We start from the raw sequence: 14,774 nt of genomic DNA on the forward strand, positions 1-14,774 counted from the left end.
CCACTATACCACAAGGGTGACCGTGGTCCGTGTTACCAGCATTGCAAGTTCCTCCGTCCTAATTTTTGGCAGCTTTTGCTTGGAAGGCATAGGCAAAGACTATGGGAGACCCACTCCCCAATAGTGGGAATAATGTTTTTAATATGCTGTACTGCATGGCTCTTGTAAGGGGCATTAAAATCGTCTTGTTAAGCTACTGTGACCTCCACGTCTCTTCCAAGGGTCATTTATATTGTCTTTTTATTCCACTGGGACCTCCACGTCTCTTCCAAGAGGCATTGATATTGTCTTTTTATTCCACTGTGACCTCCACCACTCTTCCAAGGGGCATTAAAACAGTCTTGTTAAACCACTCTGAACTCCACGTCTCTTCCAAGGGGTATTAAAACCGTCTTGTTAAGCTACTGTGACCTCCACATCTCTTCCAAGGTGCATTAAAACCATCTTGTTAAGCTACTGTGACCTCCACAGCTCTTCCAAGGGGCATTGAAATGTTGTTTTTAATTACCTCTAACCTCCACGACTCTTCCTAGGGGCATTGCATTTCCTCCTAATTATAGTCAGCTTTTGCTTTGCAATGCACAGGCGAACACTAAGGGAGACCCACTCCCCAATAATGAGTAGAAGGTTTTTAGTACGCTGTAATCCACGTCTGTTTCAAGGGGCATTGCAGTTCCTGATAATTTTTGTAAAGCCTTCCATTCACTGCTTAGGCCAACAGTGTACAGGAGACCCAGTTGCTATAAATGGAAAAAACGGTTTCGTTAAGGGACTCTGACCTCCATGTCACTTCCAAGGGACATTGGAGTGCCTCAAAATTTTTGGTAGGCATTGCACTCACTGTATGCCCTATAACTGTCTAACCGAACTGCTCCTTTTGGTACAGAAACATATCCTACAAGACATGTGTGGTTGACTGGCCTGATATTGATGTGAATGGTCCCTGTTCCTCCTGCTCTTTCTCCTTTGCCACCACTTAATCCATCATTCATCACCTGAAGCTTTGTTTTAACGGGAGTCATAGAACTGGGATAGTAGCAGGAAAACATCCAGCAATCCTCGGAGGAGGTAGGATATGCGCCAAAGGCTGACCACCTCAGGCCTAGCCACTACTACATACATGCGCTTGCATTCCAAGGAACAGAAAGCTAAGGAGATGGATGGCCTCATGATCATGAATAATTTACTCGGTGTGTAGGAGGCCGACCACTGCTGCTGTCTACCTTCTGAACTTTGTGTTGAAGCCTGATTGACCCAGTACCCACAATCCTCTATGTCTGGAGGACATGTTGCATCACAGTGTCCAACTGTGTCCCGGCTTCCACAATATTAACCCAGTGTGAAGGCGTCAGTAAGATGGACCATCCCTGGCCACATTCACTTGTCCACGTGTTTGTGGTTAGGCTGTCCTTCCCACTAAATGCACTACGGAGGGCACAGGTAATGTTTTAGTATGCGCGCTTGTGTATAAGGCGCACTGGGACAAATTGGGGCGGCTGGGGACCGTTTATGGACACCCGGCCGTCCCCAGGCGGCTGGGGACCGAGTATGGACACACGGCCGCCCCCTGGCGGCTGGGGACCAAGCGTGGACACCAGGCCGCCAGGCGGCTGGGGACTGAGTATGGATACCAGGCCGCCGACGCAGCCATGATGTGGTGGCCAGATTACGCCTCCACAAGCCTAAAGGGCCCAATTTCAAGTGCAAGCAAGCAGTATGGTATTGCAGCCTGGGGGTGGGTGGGTGGCAGGCTGCATACTTGCGCTTGCATTACAAGGAATGGGGGAGGTACAATTGAACACTGCCCTGGGACAAGGACTTGAACGGGGATAGTTGCAAGTCTGCAACGACAAGTGCAGGGTGGGAGGCATCTTCGCATGTACCATGAACAGGGGTTTGGCATGCACACACTACAGCGGAATAGGCTGTCCTTCCCACTAAATGCACTGGGGAGGGCACAGGTAATGTTTTGGTATGCGCGCTTGTGTATAAGGCGCATCGGGACAAATAGGGGCGGCTGGGGCCTGAGTATGGACACCCGGCCGCCCCCTGGCGGCTGGGGACCGAGTGTGGACACCCGGCCGCCGGGCGGCTGGGGACTGAGTATGGATACCAGGCCGCCGACGCAGCCATGACATGGTGGCCGGCGTCTGCCTCCACAAGCCTAAAAGGCCTCATTTCACGTGCAAGCAAGCAGTATGGTATTGCAGCCTGGGGGTGGGTGGGTGGCAGGCTGCACACTTACGCTTGCATTCCAAGAAAACAAAGCAGATGCTAACTTCTATCATCATCATCATGCTCGTCACCTTGGCACTCTCAACTCCCCTGATGGAGAAGCCAGGGCCCACCGGAGGAGTCTGGTTTTCTGGTGGGCTCGTCCAATGCTGCCCTAAAGCAGGCCAGGCTAAGAAAAGTGTGGGGAAGATTACCGGGACAAATAGTGATGACTGGGGACTGAGTATGGAGACCTCACCGCCGAAGCAGCCATGAGGTAGTGGCCAGCTTCGGCCTCCTCCAAACTAAAAGGGCCCCATTTCAAGTGCAAGCTAGCAGTATGGAATTGCAGTCTGGGGGTGGGTGGGTGGCAGGCTGCATACTTGCGCTTGCATTGCTAGGAATGGGGGTGATACAATTGAACACTGCCCTGGGACAAGGACTTGCACGGGGATAGTTGCAAGTCTGCATCTTCTGATCCGGCAAGGATCACTTCTGATGGGCATGACGCACCCCCTGGGCTGTGTGTGGGGGAATACCCGGAGCCGGGTCTCTGTGTAATGTCAGGAGTTGTAGTCTCCGTGGCGGCGACCCGGTCCCGTGGCTCAGGGTGGTCAAACCAGTGGCGGATCTGTTTACTTGGTTTTTGAAATGTCCAACTACGCCACCCGTGGATTGCGGTCACTGAGAACTGCCGCTGCGGGACAGACCACTGAGGCTGATGATGTGTGCGCAGCAGAGGGTAATATAACTCCCCACGGGAGGAGTATAGCCTCAGGGCAGCTTGTGTAGATGGTGAGGGTTGTGGTGCATGGGCGCAGCAGAAATGACTCAGAGTCCGTGCAGTGCAGTTCAGGGTCTTTACTGTTGGTAATGAAGAAGGCCCTGCCGGGAGTACTGGCTAACATTAGAGGCCTGGTCAGTCTGTGAGCGAACAAGAGTCCCCCTGGCCAGGTGGAGGTGTAGGCCTTCCCGTCTGACAGCACTCTTCCTGGCTACCTTGCTGTAGTCGTGTAGTAGCCCACGTCCCTGAGTGTACCGTGTGGTGCTCACCCGTATGGCTGGTGACTTGGGGCCTTTGGTACCTTCCGCTCCTCGATAGCGGTGCCGGTCCCTTGCGTGTGACTGAGCCTCCGGGCTTTCTATGGCCAGAGGACCTGAAATCCCCTGCCAGGTGGTTTCTGCTGCTGGATGTGAATATCCTCACAGCCTCGGACTCCAGTGTCCGGTTCTCTGCGTCTTTCTGCCAGGACGAGCTCTGCTGCTCCAGTCCCTGGTCTTCAGCTTCTGGCTCCTACAGAGCTCCTTGCTGCTGCTCTGTCCCTTCCTCTGGAACTAACTCACTAACCCCACCCCAGATCCAGTTTATAAAGGGCAGGTTCCTTCCCTCCCTGGACTGGGGCAGGAGGCGTTGCATGCAAATGTGCTCCTGACCAGGAAAACCCATGCTCGCTCTCAGACATGGTATTTCTACCACTGTAGCAACCAGACCCCTGGGGTGCCACAGACACACTTTTAGGCAGTGACCTGGGTGTCAGAGATGCTTCCAGGGGTCTTCCCCATGCTGTTCCCTTGTCTTTTCAGCACTGTATGCATGTGTCACACAGCACATGGCCAGATAAGGTTGTAAAATGTTAAAATGACATTTCCCGGTGAATGCATTTGTCACTGTTGAAAGCAATACAAAAGTGCAAAAACGCATAAAAAAAATGCTACTTGTGAACATAGCCCAAGGTGTGGAGGAGTATTTTTGTTTTTGGTTATTTATTTTACCTTATACACAAGTCTTTACCCTGGAAAGGATGTTCCTTAACATATTTCACAGGAAAACCGTTTCAGTTTAGTTTTTGAACGTTTTATTATGAGCCCGTAAAAGTGGCTTAATACCTCTGACCACGTTGTTGACATCAGTGACCTGGGGGTCAGAAATGCTTCCTGGGGCGATCCCCATGCTTTTCCCTTGTCATTTGAGCACTGTCACTATCGTTTTGGGCACTTTTTAGGCTTTCTACAGACTGCCGGGGGTGCCGCCGCAAAAATGCTCCGGTCTCCCATAGACTAACATTGGGCTCATTGCTCGGGTCGAGTACCCGAGTATCACGGTGAGCTCGGCCCGAGCTTCAAGCACCCGAGCATATTAGTGCTCGCTCAACACTACTAAGTACCCAATGTTACTTATATGCGCTATTGCTTTTACTTATTTGCTTACAGCAGGGTATTTATCTATTTTGTTTCTGTTTTGGTTTTAATATGTATATAGTGAGCTCCCGCTAGTGGTAACTGTATAAATCTGTATGTAGTGAGCTCCCTCTAGTGGTGGCTGTATAAATCTGTATGTAGTGAGCTCCCGCTAGTGGTAACTGTATAAATCTGTATGTAGTGAGCTCCCCCTAGTGATGGCTATATAAATCTGTATGTAGTGAGCTCCCTCTAGTGGTGGCTACATAAATCTGTATGTAGTGAGCTCCCTCTAGTGGTGGCTGTATAAATCACTATGCAGTGAGCTCCCACTAGTGGTGGCTGTATAAATCTGTATGTAATGAGCTCCCCCTAGCGGTGGCTGTATAAATCTGTATATAATGAACTCCCCCTAGTGGTGACTGTATAAATCTGCATGTAGTGAGCTCCCTCTAGTGGTGGCTGTATAAATCTGTATGTAGTGAGCTCCCTCTAGTGGTGGCTGTATAAATCTGTATGTAGTGAGCTCCCTCTAGTCGTGGCTGTATAAATCACTATTCAGTGAGCTCCCACTAGTGGTGGCTGTATAAATCTGTATGTAATGAGCTCCCCCTAGTGGTGGCTGTATAAATCTGTATGTAGTGAGCTCCCCCTAATGATACCTATATTAGGCCATGGCCCCACTATCAGTATTTGGTCAGTATTCGGTCAGTATTTTTTCTCAGGAGTGGGAGTCAAAACCTGGTGAGGAACAATCAGTGAAAAGGTATAATAGAAACAAGTCACCAATTCTGCATTTATCACCCACTCCTGATTTTGTCTCCCACTCCTGAGAAAAAATAGTGACTGAATACTGAACAAATACTGATAGTGGGGCTGTGGCCTTCATATGCAAATAGTGAGCTCTCCAAGTGGTAGCTGTATATATCTGTACATACTGAGCTTCCCCTAGTGATGGCTATATAAATCTGTATGTAGTGAGCTCCCCCTAGTGGTGGTTGTAGAAATCTGTAAGAAGTTGGCTCTCTCTGGTGGTGTCTATATAAATCTCTATGCAGTGAGTGCCCCCTAGCTGTGGCTGTAAAAATTGTGTGTGGTGAGCTCTCCCTAGTGGAGGATGAATAGATCTGTATGTAGTGAGCTCCATCAAGTGGTGGCTGTAAAAATATGCATGTAGTGAGCTCCCCCTAGTGATGGCTGCATTTATCTGCATGTAGTAAGCTCCCCTTAGTGGTGGCTGTATAAATCTGCATGTAGTGAGCTCCCCCTAGTGGTGGCTGCATAAATCTGAAAAAGTAATAACTGTGCTGTGCCCTGTCTCTTCGGCAGGTATGCCGCTTGAAGCAGCAGCAGCTTTATCCTAGTGATCGTCTGACATGGAATCTGCTGTATTATTGTATTACTGTATGACAAAGTAATATCAGCTTTTTATGAATGGGAATAGCTGGTAATGCCAAGGGTGAATAATCAAGTATGTGTTCGCCTAAGGGGGAACCCAAGTGTTTAACAAGGGCGAGAGGATGTTGGCAAATATTTGTTATCATTTCTTCTGCTGCTCGCTCTTCTTCCTTTCAGCTTTGTCAATACCATCTCCTTCCTTCTCCGCCTTTTGTAGCTTCCCATTATATATATATATATATATATCCACATAAGTAGTTAAATTTTCTCTCTCACTTCATTTTTCCAGTTCTGCTGAAAAAGTAGAAGTTTTTAGTAATAATAATTAGCACCAGAGATTCCCTCTGATGTGAAGTCTGTGACAGGGACCCCTCATCCTACTTTTTAAAGAGGTTTTCTGGGTATAATGTGTAAATAGGTTATCCATATCAGATTTCAGGGGGTCGGACACCCAGCCGCCACCACTAGTGATTGTCTGTTATCAGATCCCGCTGTGTCCAGCTGTCAACAGCGCATGGACCCGAAACAGCTCAGCTCCGTGCACCGTGTAGTGGCCGTTCTCAGTATTGCAGCTCAACTCCGTGCACCGTGTAGTGGCCGTTCTCAGTACTGCAGCTCAGCTCTGTGCACCGTGTAGTGGTCGTTCTCAGTACTGCAGCTCAGCTCTGTGCACCGTGTAGTGACCGTTCTCAGTACTGCAGCTCAGCTCTGTGCACCGTGTAGTGGTCGTTCTCAGTACTGCAGCTCAGCTCTGTGCACCGTGTAGTGGCCGTTCTCAGTACTGGAGCTCTGCTCCGTGCATCGTATAGTGGCCGTTGTCAGTACTGCAGCTCAGCTCTGTGCACCGTGTAGTGACCGTTCTCAGTAATGCTGCTCAGCTTTGTGCACCGTGTAGTGGCCGTTCTCAGTACTGCAGCTCAGCTCCATGCACCGTGTAGTGGCCATTCTCAGTACTGCAGCTCAGCTCCGTGCACCGTATAGTGGCCGTCCTCAGTACTGCATCTCAGCTCCGTTCACCGTGTAGTGGTCGTTCTCAGTACTGCAGCTCAGCTCCATGTAGTGGCCATTCTCTGTACTGCAGCTCAGCTTCGTGCACCGTGTAGTGACCATTCTCAGTACTGCAGCTCAGCTCCGTGCACAGTGTAGTGGCCGTTCTCAGTACTGCAGCTCAGCCCCGTGCACCGTGTAGTGGTCGTTCTCAGTACTGCAGCTCCGCTCCATGTAGTGGCCGTTCTCAGTACTGCAGCTCAGCTCCGTGCACTGTGTAGTGGCCGTTCTCAGTACTGCATCTCAGCTCCGTGCATCGTGTAGTGGTTGTTCTCAGTACTGCAGCTCAACTCCGTTCACCGTGCAGTGGCCGTTCTCAATACTGCAGCTCTGCTCTGTGCACTGTGTAGTGGTCGTTCTCAGTACTGCAGCTCAGCTCCATGCACCGTGTAGTGGTCGTTCTCAGTACTGCAGCTCTGCTCTGTGCACCGTGTAGTGGCCGTTCTCAGTACTGCAGCTCAGCTCCATGCACCGTGTAGTGGTCGTTCTCAGTACTACATTTCAGCTCAGCGCACCGTGTAGAGGTCATTCTCAGTACTGCAGCTCAGCTCCATGCACCGTGTAGTGGCCGTTCTCAGTACTGCAGCTCAGCTCCGTGCACCGTGTAGTGGTCGTTCTCAGTACTGCATCTCAGCTCAGCGCACCGTGTAGTGGTCGTTCTCAGTACTGCATCTCAGCTCAGCGCACCGTGTAGTGGTCGTTCTCAGTACGGCAGCTCAGCTCCATGCACTGTGTAGTGGTCATTCTCAGTACTGCAGCTCAGCTCCATGCACTGTGTAGTGGTCGTTCTCAGTACCGCAGCTCAGCTCCGTCCACCATGTAGTGGCCATTCATCACTGCAGCTCAGCTCCGTGCACTGTGTAGTAGCCGTTCTCAGTACTGCAGCTCAGCTCCGTGCACCATGTAGTGGCCGTTCTCAGTACTGCAGCTCAGCTCCGTGCACCATATAGTGGTCGTTCTCAGTACTGCAGCTCAGCTTCATGCACCGTGTACTGACCGTTCTCAGTACTGCAGCTCAGCTCCATGCACTGTGTAGTGGTCATTCTCAGTACTGCAGCTCAGCTCCGTCCACCATGTAGTGGCCATTCTCAGTACTGCAGCTCAGCTCCGTGCACCGTGTAGTGGTCATTCTCAGTACTGCAGCTCAGCTCCGTGCACCGTGTAGTGGCTGTTCTCAGTACTGCAGCTCAGCTCTGTGCACTGTGTAGTGGCCGTTCTCAGTACTGCAGCTCAACTCCATGCACTGTGTAGTGGCCGTTCTCAGTACTGCAGCTCAACTCCATGCACCGTGTAGTGGCCGTTCTCAGTACTGCAGCTCAACTCCATGCACCGTGTAGTGGCCGTTCTCAGTACTGCAGCTCAGCTCCGTGCACCGTGTAGTGACCTTCTCAGTACTGCAGCTCAGCTCCATGCACCGTGTAGTGACCTTCTCAGTACTGCAGCTCAGCTCCGTGCACCGTGTAGTGGCCGTTCTCAGTACTGCAGCTCAGCTCCATGTAGTGGCCATAGAGAACGACGTTGGAGACAAGAATCTAAAATCCTCGAAATCTGGAACTCCAGATTACCACCAACCATTACTGGGGGCAGTGGTAGAGGTGAGGGCTCAAGAGGTTCCACATTTTTTTTAAAGTAAGAACCTGTGGAAAACATTGTGGACTTTAAGGGCCTGAGGAAGTTCAAGACGAAACGCTGCTGGGTTAATGACGGCGGTTATTTTATAGGGACCAATAAACCTAGGTCCCAGCTTCCAAGAAGGAACTTTCAATCTTATATTCCTGGTAGACAACCACACAAAGTCATTCACATTCAAGTACAGACCTGGCAAGCATTTTCTGTCAGCCATACTTTTATACCTATCTCTCATGGTCTTTAAATTACTCAGCACACCCTGCCATACCGAGGAGAGCGATGAAGCAAACCGTTCCTCCTCAGGAACTCACGGAACTCCTCCCCCACTAAAGGTACCAAACTCTGGGTGGTAACCGTATGCATCGAAGAACGGTGACCTGCCAGTGGATTCTTGACAATGATTATTAATGGCAAATTCTGCCAGCGGTAAGTAGGATGCCCAATCCTCCTGATTTTCAGAAATGAAACACCTGAGGTAGGTCTCCAAATTCTGATTGACACGCTCGGTCTGACCATTCGACTGAGGGCAGAGGAAAAGGACATCTGCACCTCCCCAGTTGAGAACAGAATGCCTTCCAGAACTTGGAAACAAACTAGGTCCCCCGATCTGACACCACATCCGAGGGAACCCCGTGAAGCTTCACAATCTCATTTATGAACACCTGAGCAAGTGTCTTGGCATTTGGAAGCGCAGGAAATGTGATGAAGTGAACCATTTTACTGAACTTATCTACAACCACCAAAACCACCGTTTTGCCTGCAGAAACCAGTAGGTCAGTAATAAAATCCATGGACAAGTGTGTCCATGGCCCACTAGGGATAGGCAGCAGAAGAAGAGTACCAGACGGACGGGTATGCGAAACCTTAGAACGCGCGCAAATACTACAAGCAGCTACGTGTTCAATCACATCCTGATGCAACCCCGGCCACCAAAAACGACAAGAGAGGAGGTCCGCGGTTGCCTTACCACCTGGATGCCCAGCAAGCACAGAGCTATGATGTTCCTTAATTACTTTGCGGCGCAGATTAGATGGTACAAGTAACCTTCCTGAAGGGCAGGAGGCAGGGGCATCCCCCTGAGCATCCAACACCTCACCCTCCAGTTTAGGATACAGTGCCGAAATGACTACCCCTTTCTGTAATATCGGGGAAGGGTTCTCATGGTCACCACCACCAGGGAAGCTCCGGGGCAAAGCATCAGCTTTCACATTTTTGACCCCTGGACAAAAAGTGACAACAAAATTGAACCTAGTAAAAACAGGGACCATCTGGCTGGCCTAGGGTTGAGACATTAGCTGACTGGAGATATGACAGGTTCTTATGGTCAATAATAACAGTAATAGGATGGATAGCCCCCTCCATCCAATGTTGCCATTCTTCGAATACCAATTTGATCTCCAAAAGTTCGCTATTACCCGCGTCATAATTTCTCTCAGCCGAAGACAATTTTTTAGAAAAGAAGGCACATGGATGCCATTTACCAGGGGACGGATCCTGAGACAACACAGCCCCAACCCCCACATCTGATGCATCGACCTCCACAATAAAGGGTTGGGAAACATAGGGTTGAGTATAGGTGCAGTGGCAAAATTATTCTTTAAGGAAGAAAAAGTCTGGAGGGATGAATCCAACCATTTAGAAAAATCAGACCCCTTCTTAGTCATGTCAGTAAGGGGTTTCACTATAACAGAGAAAGTTTGGATGAATTTCCGGTAAAAATTAGTAAAGCCCAGAAAACTTTGTAGCGCCTTCAGGTTCTCGGGACGGTCCCAATCAAGGACTGCACAGATCTTCTCCAGATCCATCCGAAAACCTGAAGATGACGACAAGTACCCCAAAAACTGCAACTCCTGAACAGCGAAAACACGTTTTTCTAGCTTGGCATAAAGTTTGTTATCTCTTAATAAGTGGAGCACCTGCTTAACCTGCCCCCGATGTGTCTCAAAATCAGGTGAATAAACCAAAATATCGTCCAGATAGACCACCACAAACCTCCCAACCAAATGATGGAAAATATCATTTATGAAATGCTGGAATACCGCAGGTGTATTGGTCAAACCAAAAGGCATAACCAGAATCTCAAAATGTCCTTCCAGGGTATTGAACGCTGTCTTCCATTCGTCCCCTTCTCTGATTCTAACGAGGTTGTTGGCTCCCCTTAAATCCAACTTGGAGAATACCTTAGCTCCTACAACCTGGCTGAACAAATCAGGAATCAGAGGAAGAGGGTATGGATCTCTGATGGTAATTTGATTTAATTCCTGGAAATCTAAACAGGGACGTAGACCGCCATCTTTTGTCTTCACAAAGAAGAACCCTGCCGCCACGGGCAAAGATGAGGGTCTGATATGTCCCTTCTCCTGATTTTCCGCAATGAAATCCTTCATGGCTTGTCTCTCAGGGCCGGAAAGATTATACAGTCTGGACTTCGGTAGTTTAGCTCCAGGGGTCAGGTTAATATAGCAGTCATAAGCACGATGAGGAGGCAAATCCTGACACCCCTTCTCAGAAAAAACGTCCTCGAAACCAGACAGAAATGCAGGTAATATTTCCGTAGAGACAGTAGCAAGGGGAATATCTAAACAGTTCTCATGGCAGTAATCTCCCCATTCAATAATCCCCGTTTTGCCAATCCACCAACGGATTATGTTTAACAACCCACTGAAGACCCAAGACAATTGGAGTGGGAAGATTGTCCAGGACGTAGCAAGGAATTATTTCACAATGAAATGACCCCTCCCTCAGTTTTACATTATGTACAATCTGAGTAAATGCTTTCTGTGCAAGTGGCGCCGAATCGATGGCGAAAATGGAAATAGGTTTATCTAAAGTACAGCAAGCAAGACCATGAGTTTTCACAAACTCAGCATCAACCATGCTGACTCAGGCTCAACTGTCAACGAACGCAGAAATGTTCTCGTTTTTGCTCTCTCCTCTCTTGTCTCCTCTGCTGTCAGGACAAAGCGGGAACTGCAGTTTGGCCACAAATGCACCTCTTGCTTATCCAACTCCAGACTACCAAGAGTTAATCGAGTCTCCTTTTGTTTAGGAATTGAAAGACAGGTCCCAACAAAATGTCCCTTTTTCCCACAAAAAAAACATACGCCTTTTTTCTTGTGAATCTCCGGGGAGATGTACGATGTAGATACACCCCCTAACTGCATGGGCTCCTCCACATCCCACAGTACTGGCTCAACCCCAGACCGCTCCCCTGGCAGAGTTATACAACCCCGACAAGAAGGCCCTGGAGAAGGTGGTCTCACCCGTCTATTCCGAAGGGTGTCTATCAAGACGTATGGCCAAAGACATGGCAGCCTCCAAGGACTGAGGGGTTTCATATACTGCCAAGGCATCTTTCAACCTTTCAGTAAGCCCCTCACAAAATTGACTTCTAAGGGCTGAGTCATTCCATTTAGAATCCATTGCCCATCTATGGAATTCAGAACTGTACGTCTCCACTGACCGATTCCACTGCTGAAGGCAACGTAGCCTAGACTCAGCCAAGGCGACTCGGTCAGGGACTTCATAGATGAGGGCCAGAGCCCCAAAAAACCCCTCCACAGACTGGAGACAAACCAAGTCCTGCGGTAACGAAAACGCCAACGACTGAGGATCTTACTGCAATAGAGAGATCACAATACCAATACCAACACGTTGCTCCTCATTACCGCACACGTTCCTCGCCCTGACTTTCCCTGGCATATGGCTAAGGCTAGGGAAGGGAGGAGATGAGCACTGGTCGATCTCCACTAGACTCTATAGACAAAAAGGGTAGACAAACAGTGGGGGAATGCTTAGCTTTAGACGACTGCAGACAAATGCGCACACGGCCTCAAGCTCCAGAGAGGACGAAGTACAACTCTTGCTAAAGCCTCACAAGTAGTAATGAATATCACCGGCACCTCCCTCTCAGACACACCAGGTATTTATACACCCAGGCCAGGGAGCTAATTAACCAGAGGGAGGTAGCCGCTGGGTCCCAGAGACAGCCAGCCTCTAAGAAGATGTCTGTAATGCCAAACGTAGAGATCTTCTGCAACCAACTGCATGGCGACTGTCTGTCACCTCTGACACACCAGTGACCGATAATGATCCTAAACACACATCAGAATTCACATTAGACTATCTCAAAAGGTGCAAGCTGAAGGTTTTACAATGGCCCTCACAGTCCCCTGATCTGAACATCATTGAAAATAGAAAAAGTGTTTTAAAAGCTGTGATACTTTCAAAAGGGGACGCTACTTGGTACTAACATGCAGGGTGCCCAAACTTTTGCATCGGCCCATTTTCCTTTTTGTAATTTTTAAAATGTAAAAGATGAAAATATAAATATATATCTGTGCGTAAAATACAAATGAAATGGGTCATCTGTAACTTTTGGCCTTTTAGAGATTATTTCATTTTCAACTTGCTTAAGTGTTCACAATAACAGTAATTTTGACCAGGAGTGCCCAAACTTTTACATCCAACTGCATATTACAGGTGACGGTGTGACCATATTCATATTACCGATGCCGGTGTTACTATATTACCAGTGACGGTGTGACTTTATTACCGGTGACTGTGTTACTATATTACGGGTTACGGTATTACTATATTACAGATGACGGTGTTACTCTATTCCCGGTGTTACTATATTAGTGGTGACGGTGTTACTATATTAGTGGTGACGGTGTTACTGTATTACAGGTGACGGTGTTACTGCATTACCGGTGACGATGTTACTATATTACTGGTGACGGTGTTACTGCATTACCGGTGACGTTGTTACTGTATTACAGGTGACGGTGTTACTATATTACGGGTGATGGTATTACTATATTACCTGTGACGGTTTTATTATATTACATGTGACGGTGTTACTATATTACCGGTGATGGTGTTACTGTATTACCGGTGACGGTGTTGCTATATTACCAGTGACGGTGTTACTATATTACAGGTGACGGTGTTATTATATTACCGGTGTTACTATATTGCCAGTGCCGGTGTTACTATATTGCCAGTGCCGGTGTTACTATGTTACCAGTGTTACTATATTACCGGTGACGGTGTTGCTATATTACCGGTGACGGTGTTATTATATTACAGGTGATGGTGTTACTGTATTTCCGGTGACCGTGTTGCTATATTACCGGTGACGGTTTTATTATATTACCGGTGACGGTGTTGCTGTATTCCCGGTGACGGTGTTACTATATTACCGGTGACGGTGTTACTATATTACCGGTGACGGTGTTACTTTATTACCGGTGACGGTGTTACTATATTACCGGTGACGGTGTTATTATATTACCGGTGACGGTGTTATTATATTACCGGTGACGGTGTTACTATATTCCCGGTGACGGTGTTACTATATTACCGGTGACGGTGTTACTATATTACCGGTGACGGTTTTACTGTATTCCCGGTGACGGTGTTACTGTATTCCCGGTGACGGTGTTACTATATTACCGGTGACGGTGTTACTATATTACCGGTGACGGTTTTACTATATTACCGGTGACGGTGTTACTATATTACCGGTGACGGTGTTACTATATTACCGGTGACGGTGTTACTATATCACCGGTGACAGTGTTATTATATTACCGGTGTTACTATATTGCCAGTGCCGGTGTTACTATGTTACCAGTGTTACTATATTACCGGTGACGGTGTTACTATATTACCGGTGACGGTGTTACTATATTACAGGTGACGGTGTTATTATATTACCGGTGTTACTATATTGCCAGTGCCGGTGTTACTTTGTTACCAGTGTTACTATATTACCGGTGACGGTGTTACTATATTACCGGTGACGGTGTTATTATATTACAGGTGATGGTGTTACTGTATTTCCGGTGACCGTGTTGCTATATTACCGGTGACGGTTTTATTATATTAAAGGTGACGGTGTTACTGTATTACCGGTGACGGTGTTACTATATTCCCGGTGACTGTGTTACTATATTCCCGGTGACGGTGTTACTGTATTACCGGTGACGGTGTTACTATATTCCCGGTGACTGTGTTACTATATTCTCGGTGACGGTGTTACTATATTACCGGTGACGGTGTTACTATATTACCGGTGACGGTTTTACTATATTACCGGTGACGGTGTTACTATATTACCGGTGACGGTGTTACTATATTACCGGTGACGGTTTTACTATATTACCGGTGACGGTGTCATTATATTACTGGTGACGGTGTTGCTGTATTACAGGTGACGGTGCTACTGTATTACCGGTGACGGTGTTATTATATTACCGGTGACGGTGTTACTATATTACCGGTGACGGTGTTATTATATTACC

This window comes from Phyllobates terribilis, unplaced genomic scaffold (genome assembly GCF_046119375.1).
Source record: "Phyllobates terribilis strain yellow unplaced genomic scaffold, ASM4611937v1 Scaffold_7__3_contigs__length_470593459, whole genome shotgun sequence".
NCBI lineage: Eukaryota > Metazoa > Chordata > Amphibia > Anura > Dendrobatidae > Phyllobates > Phyllobates terribilis.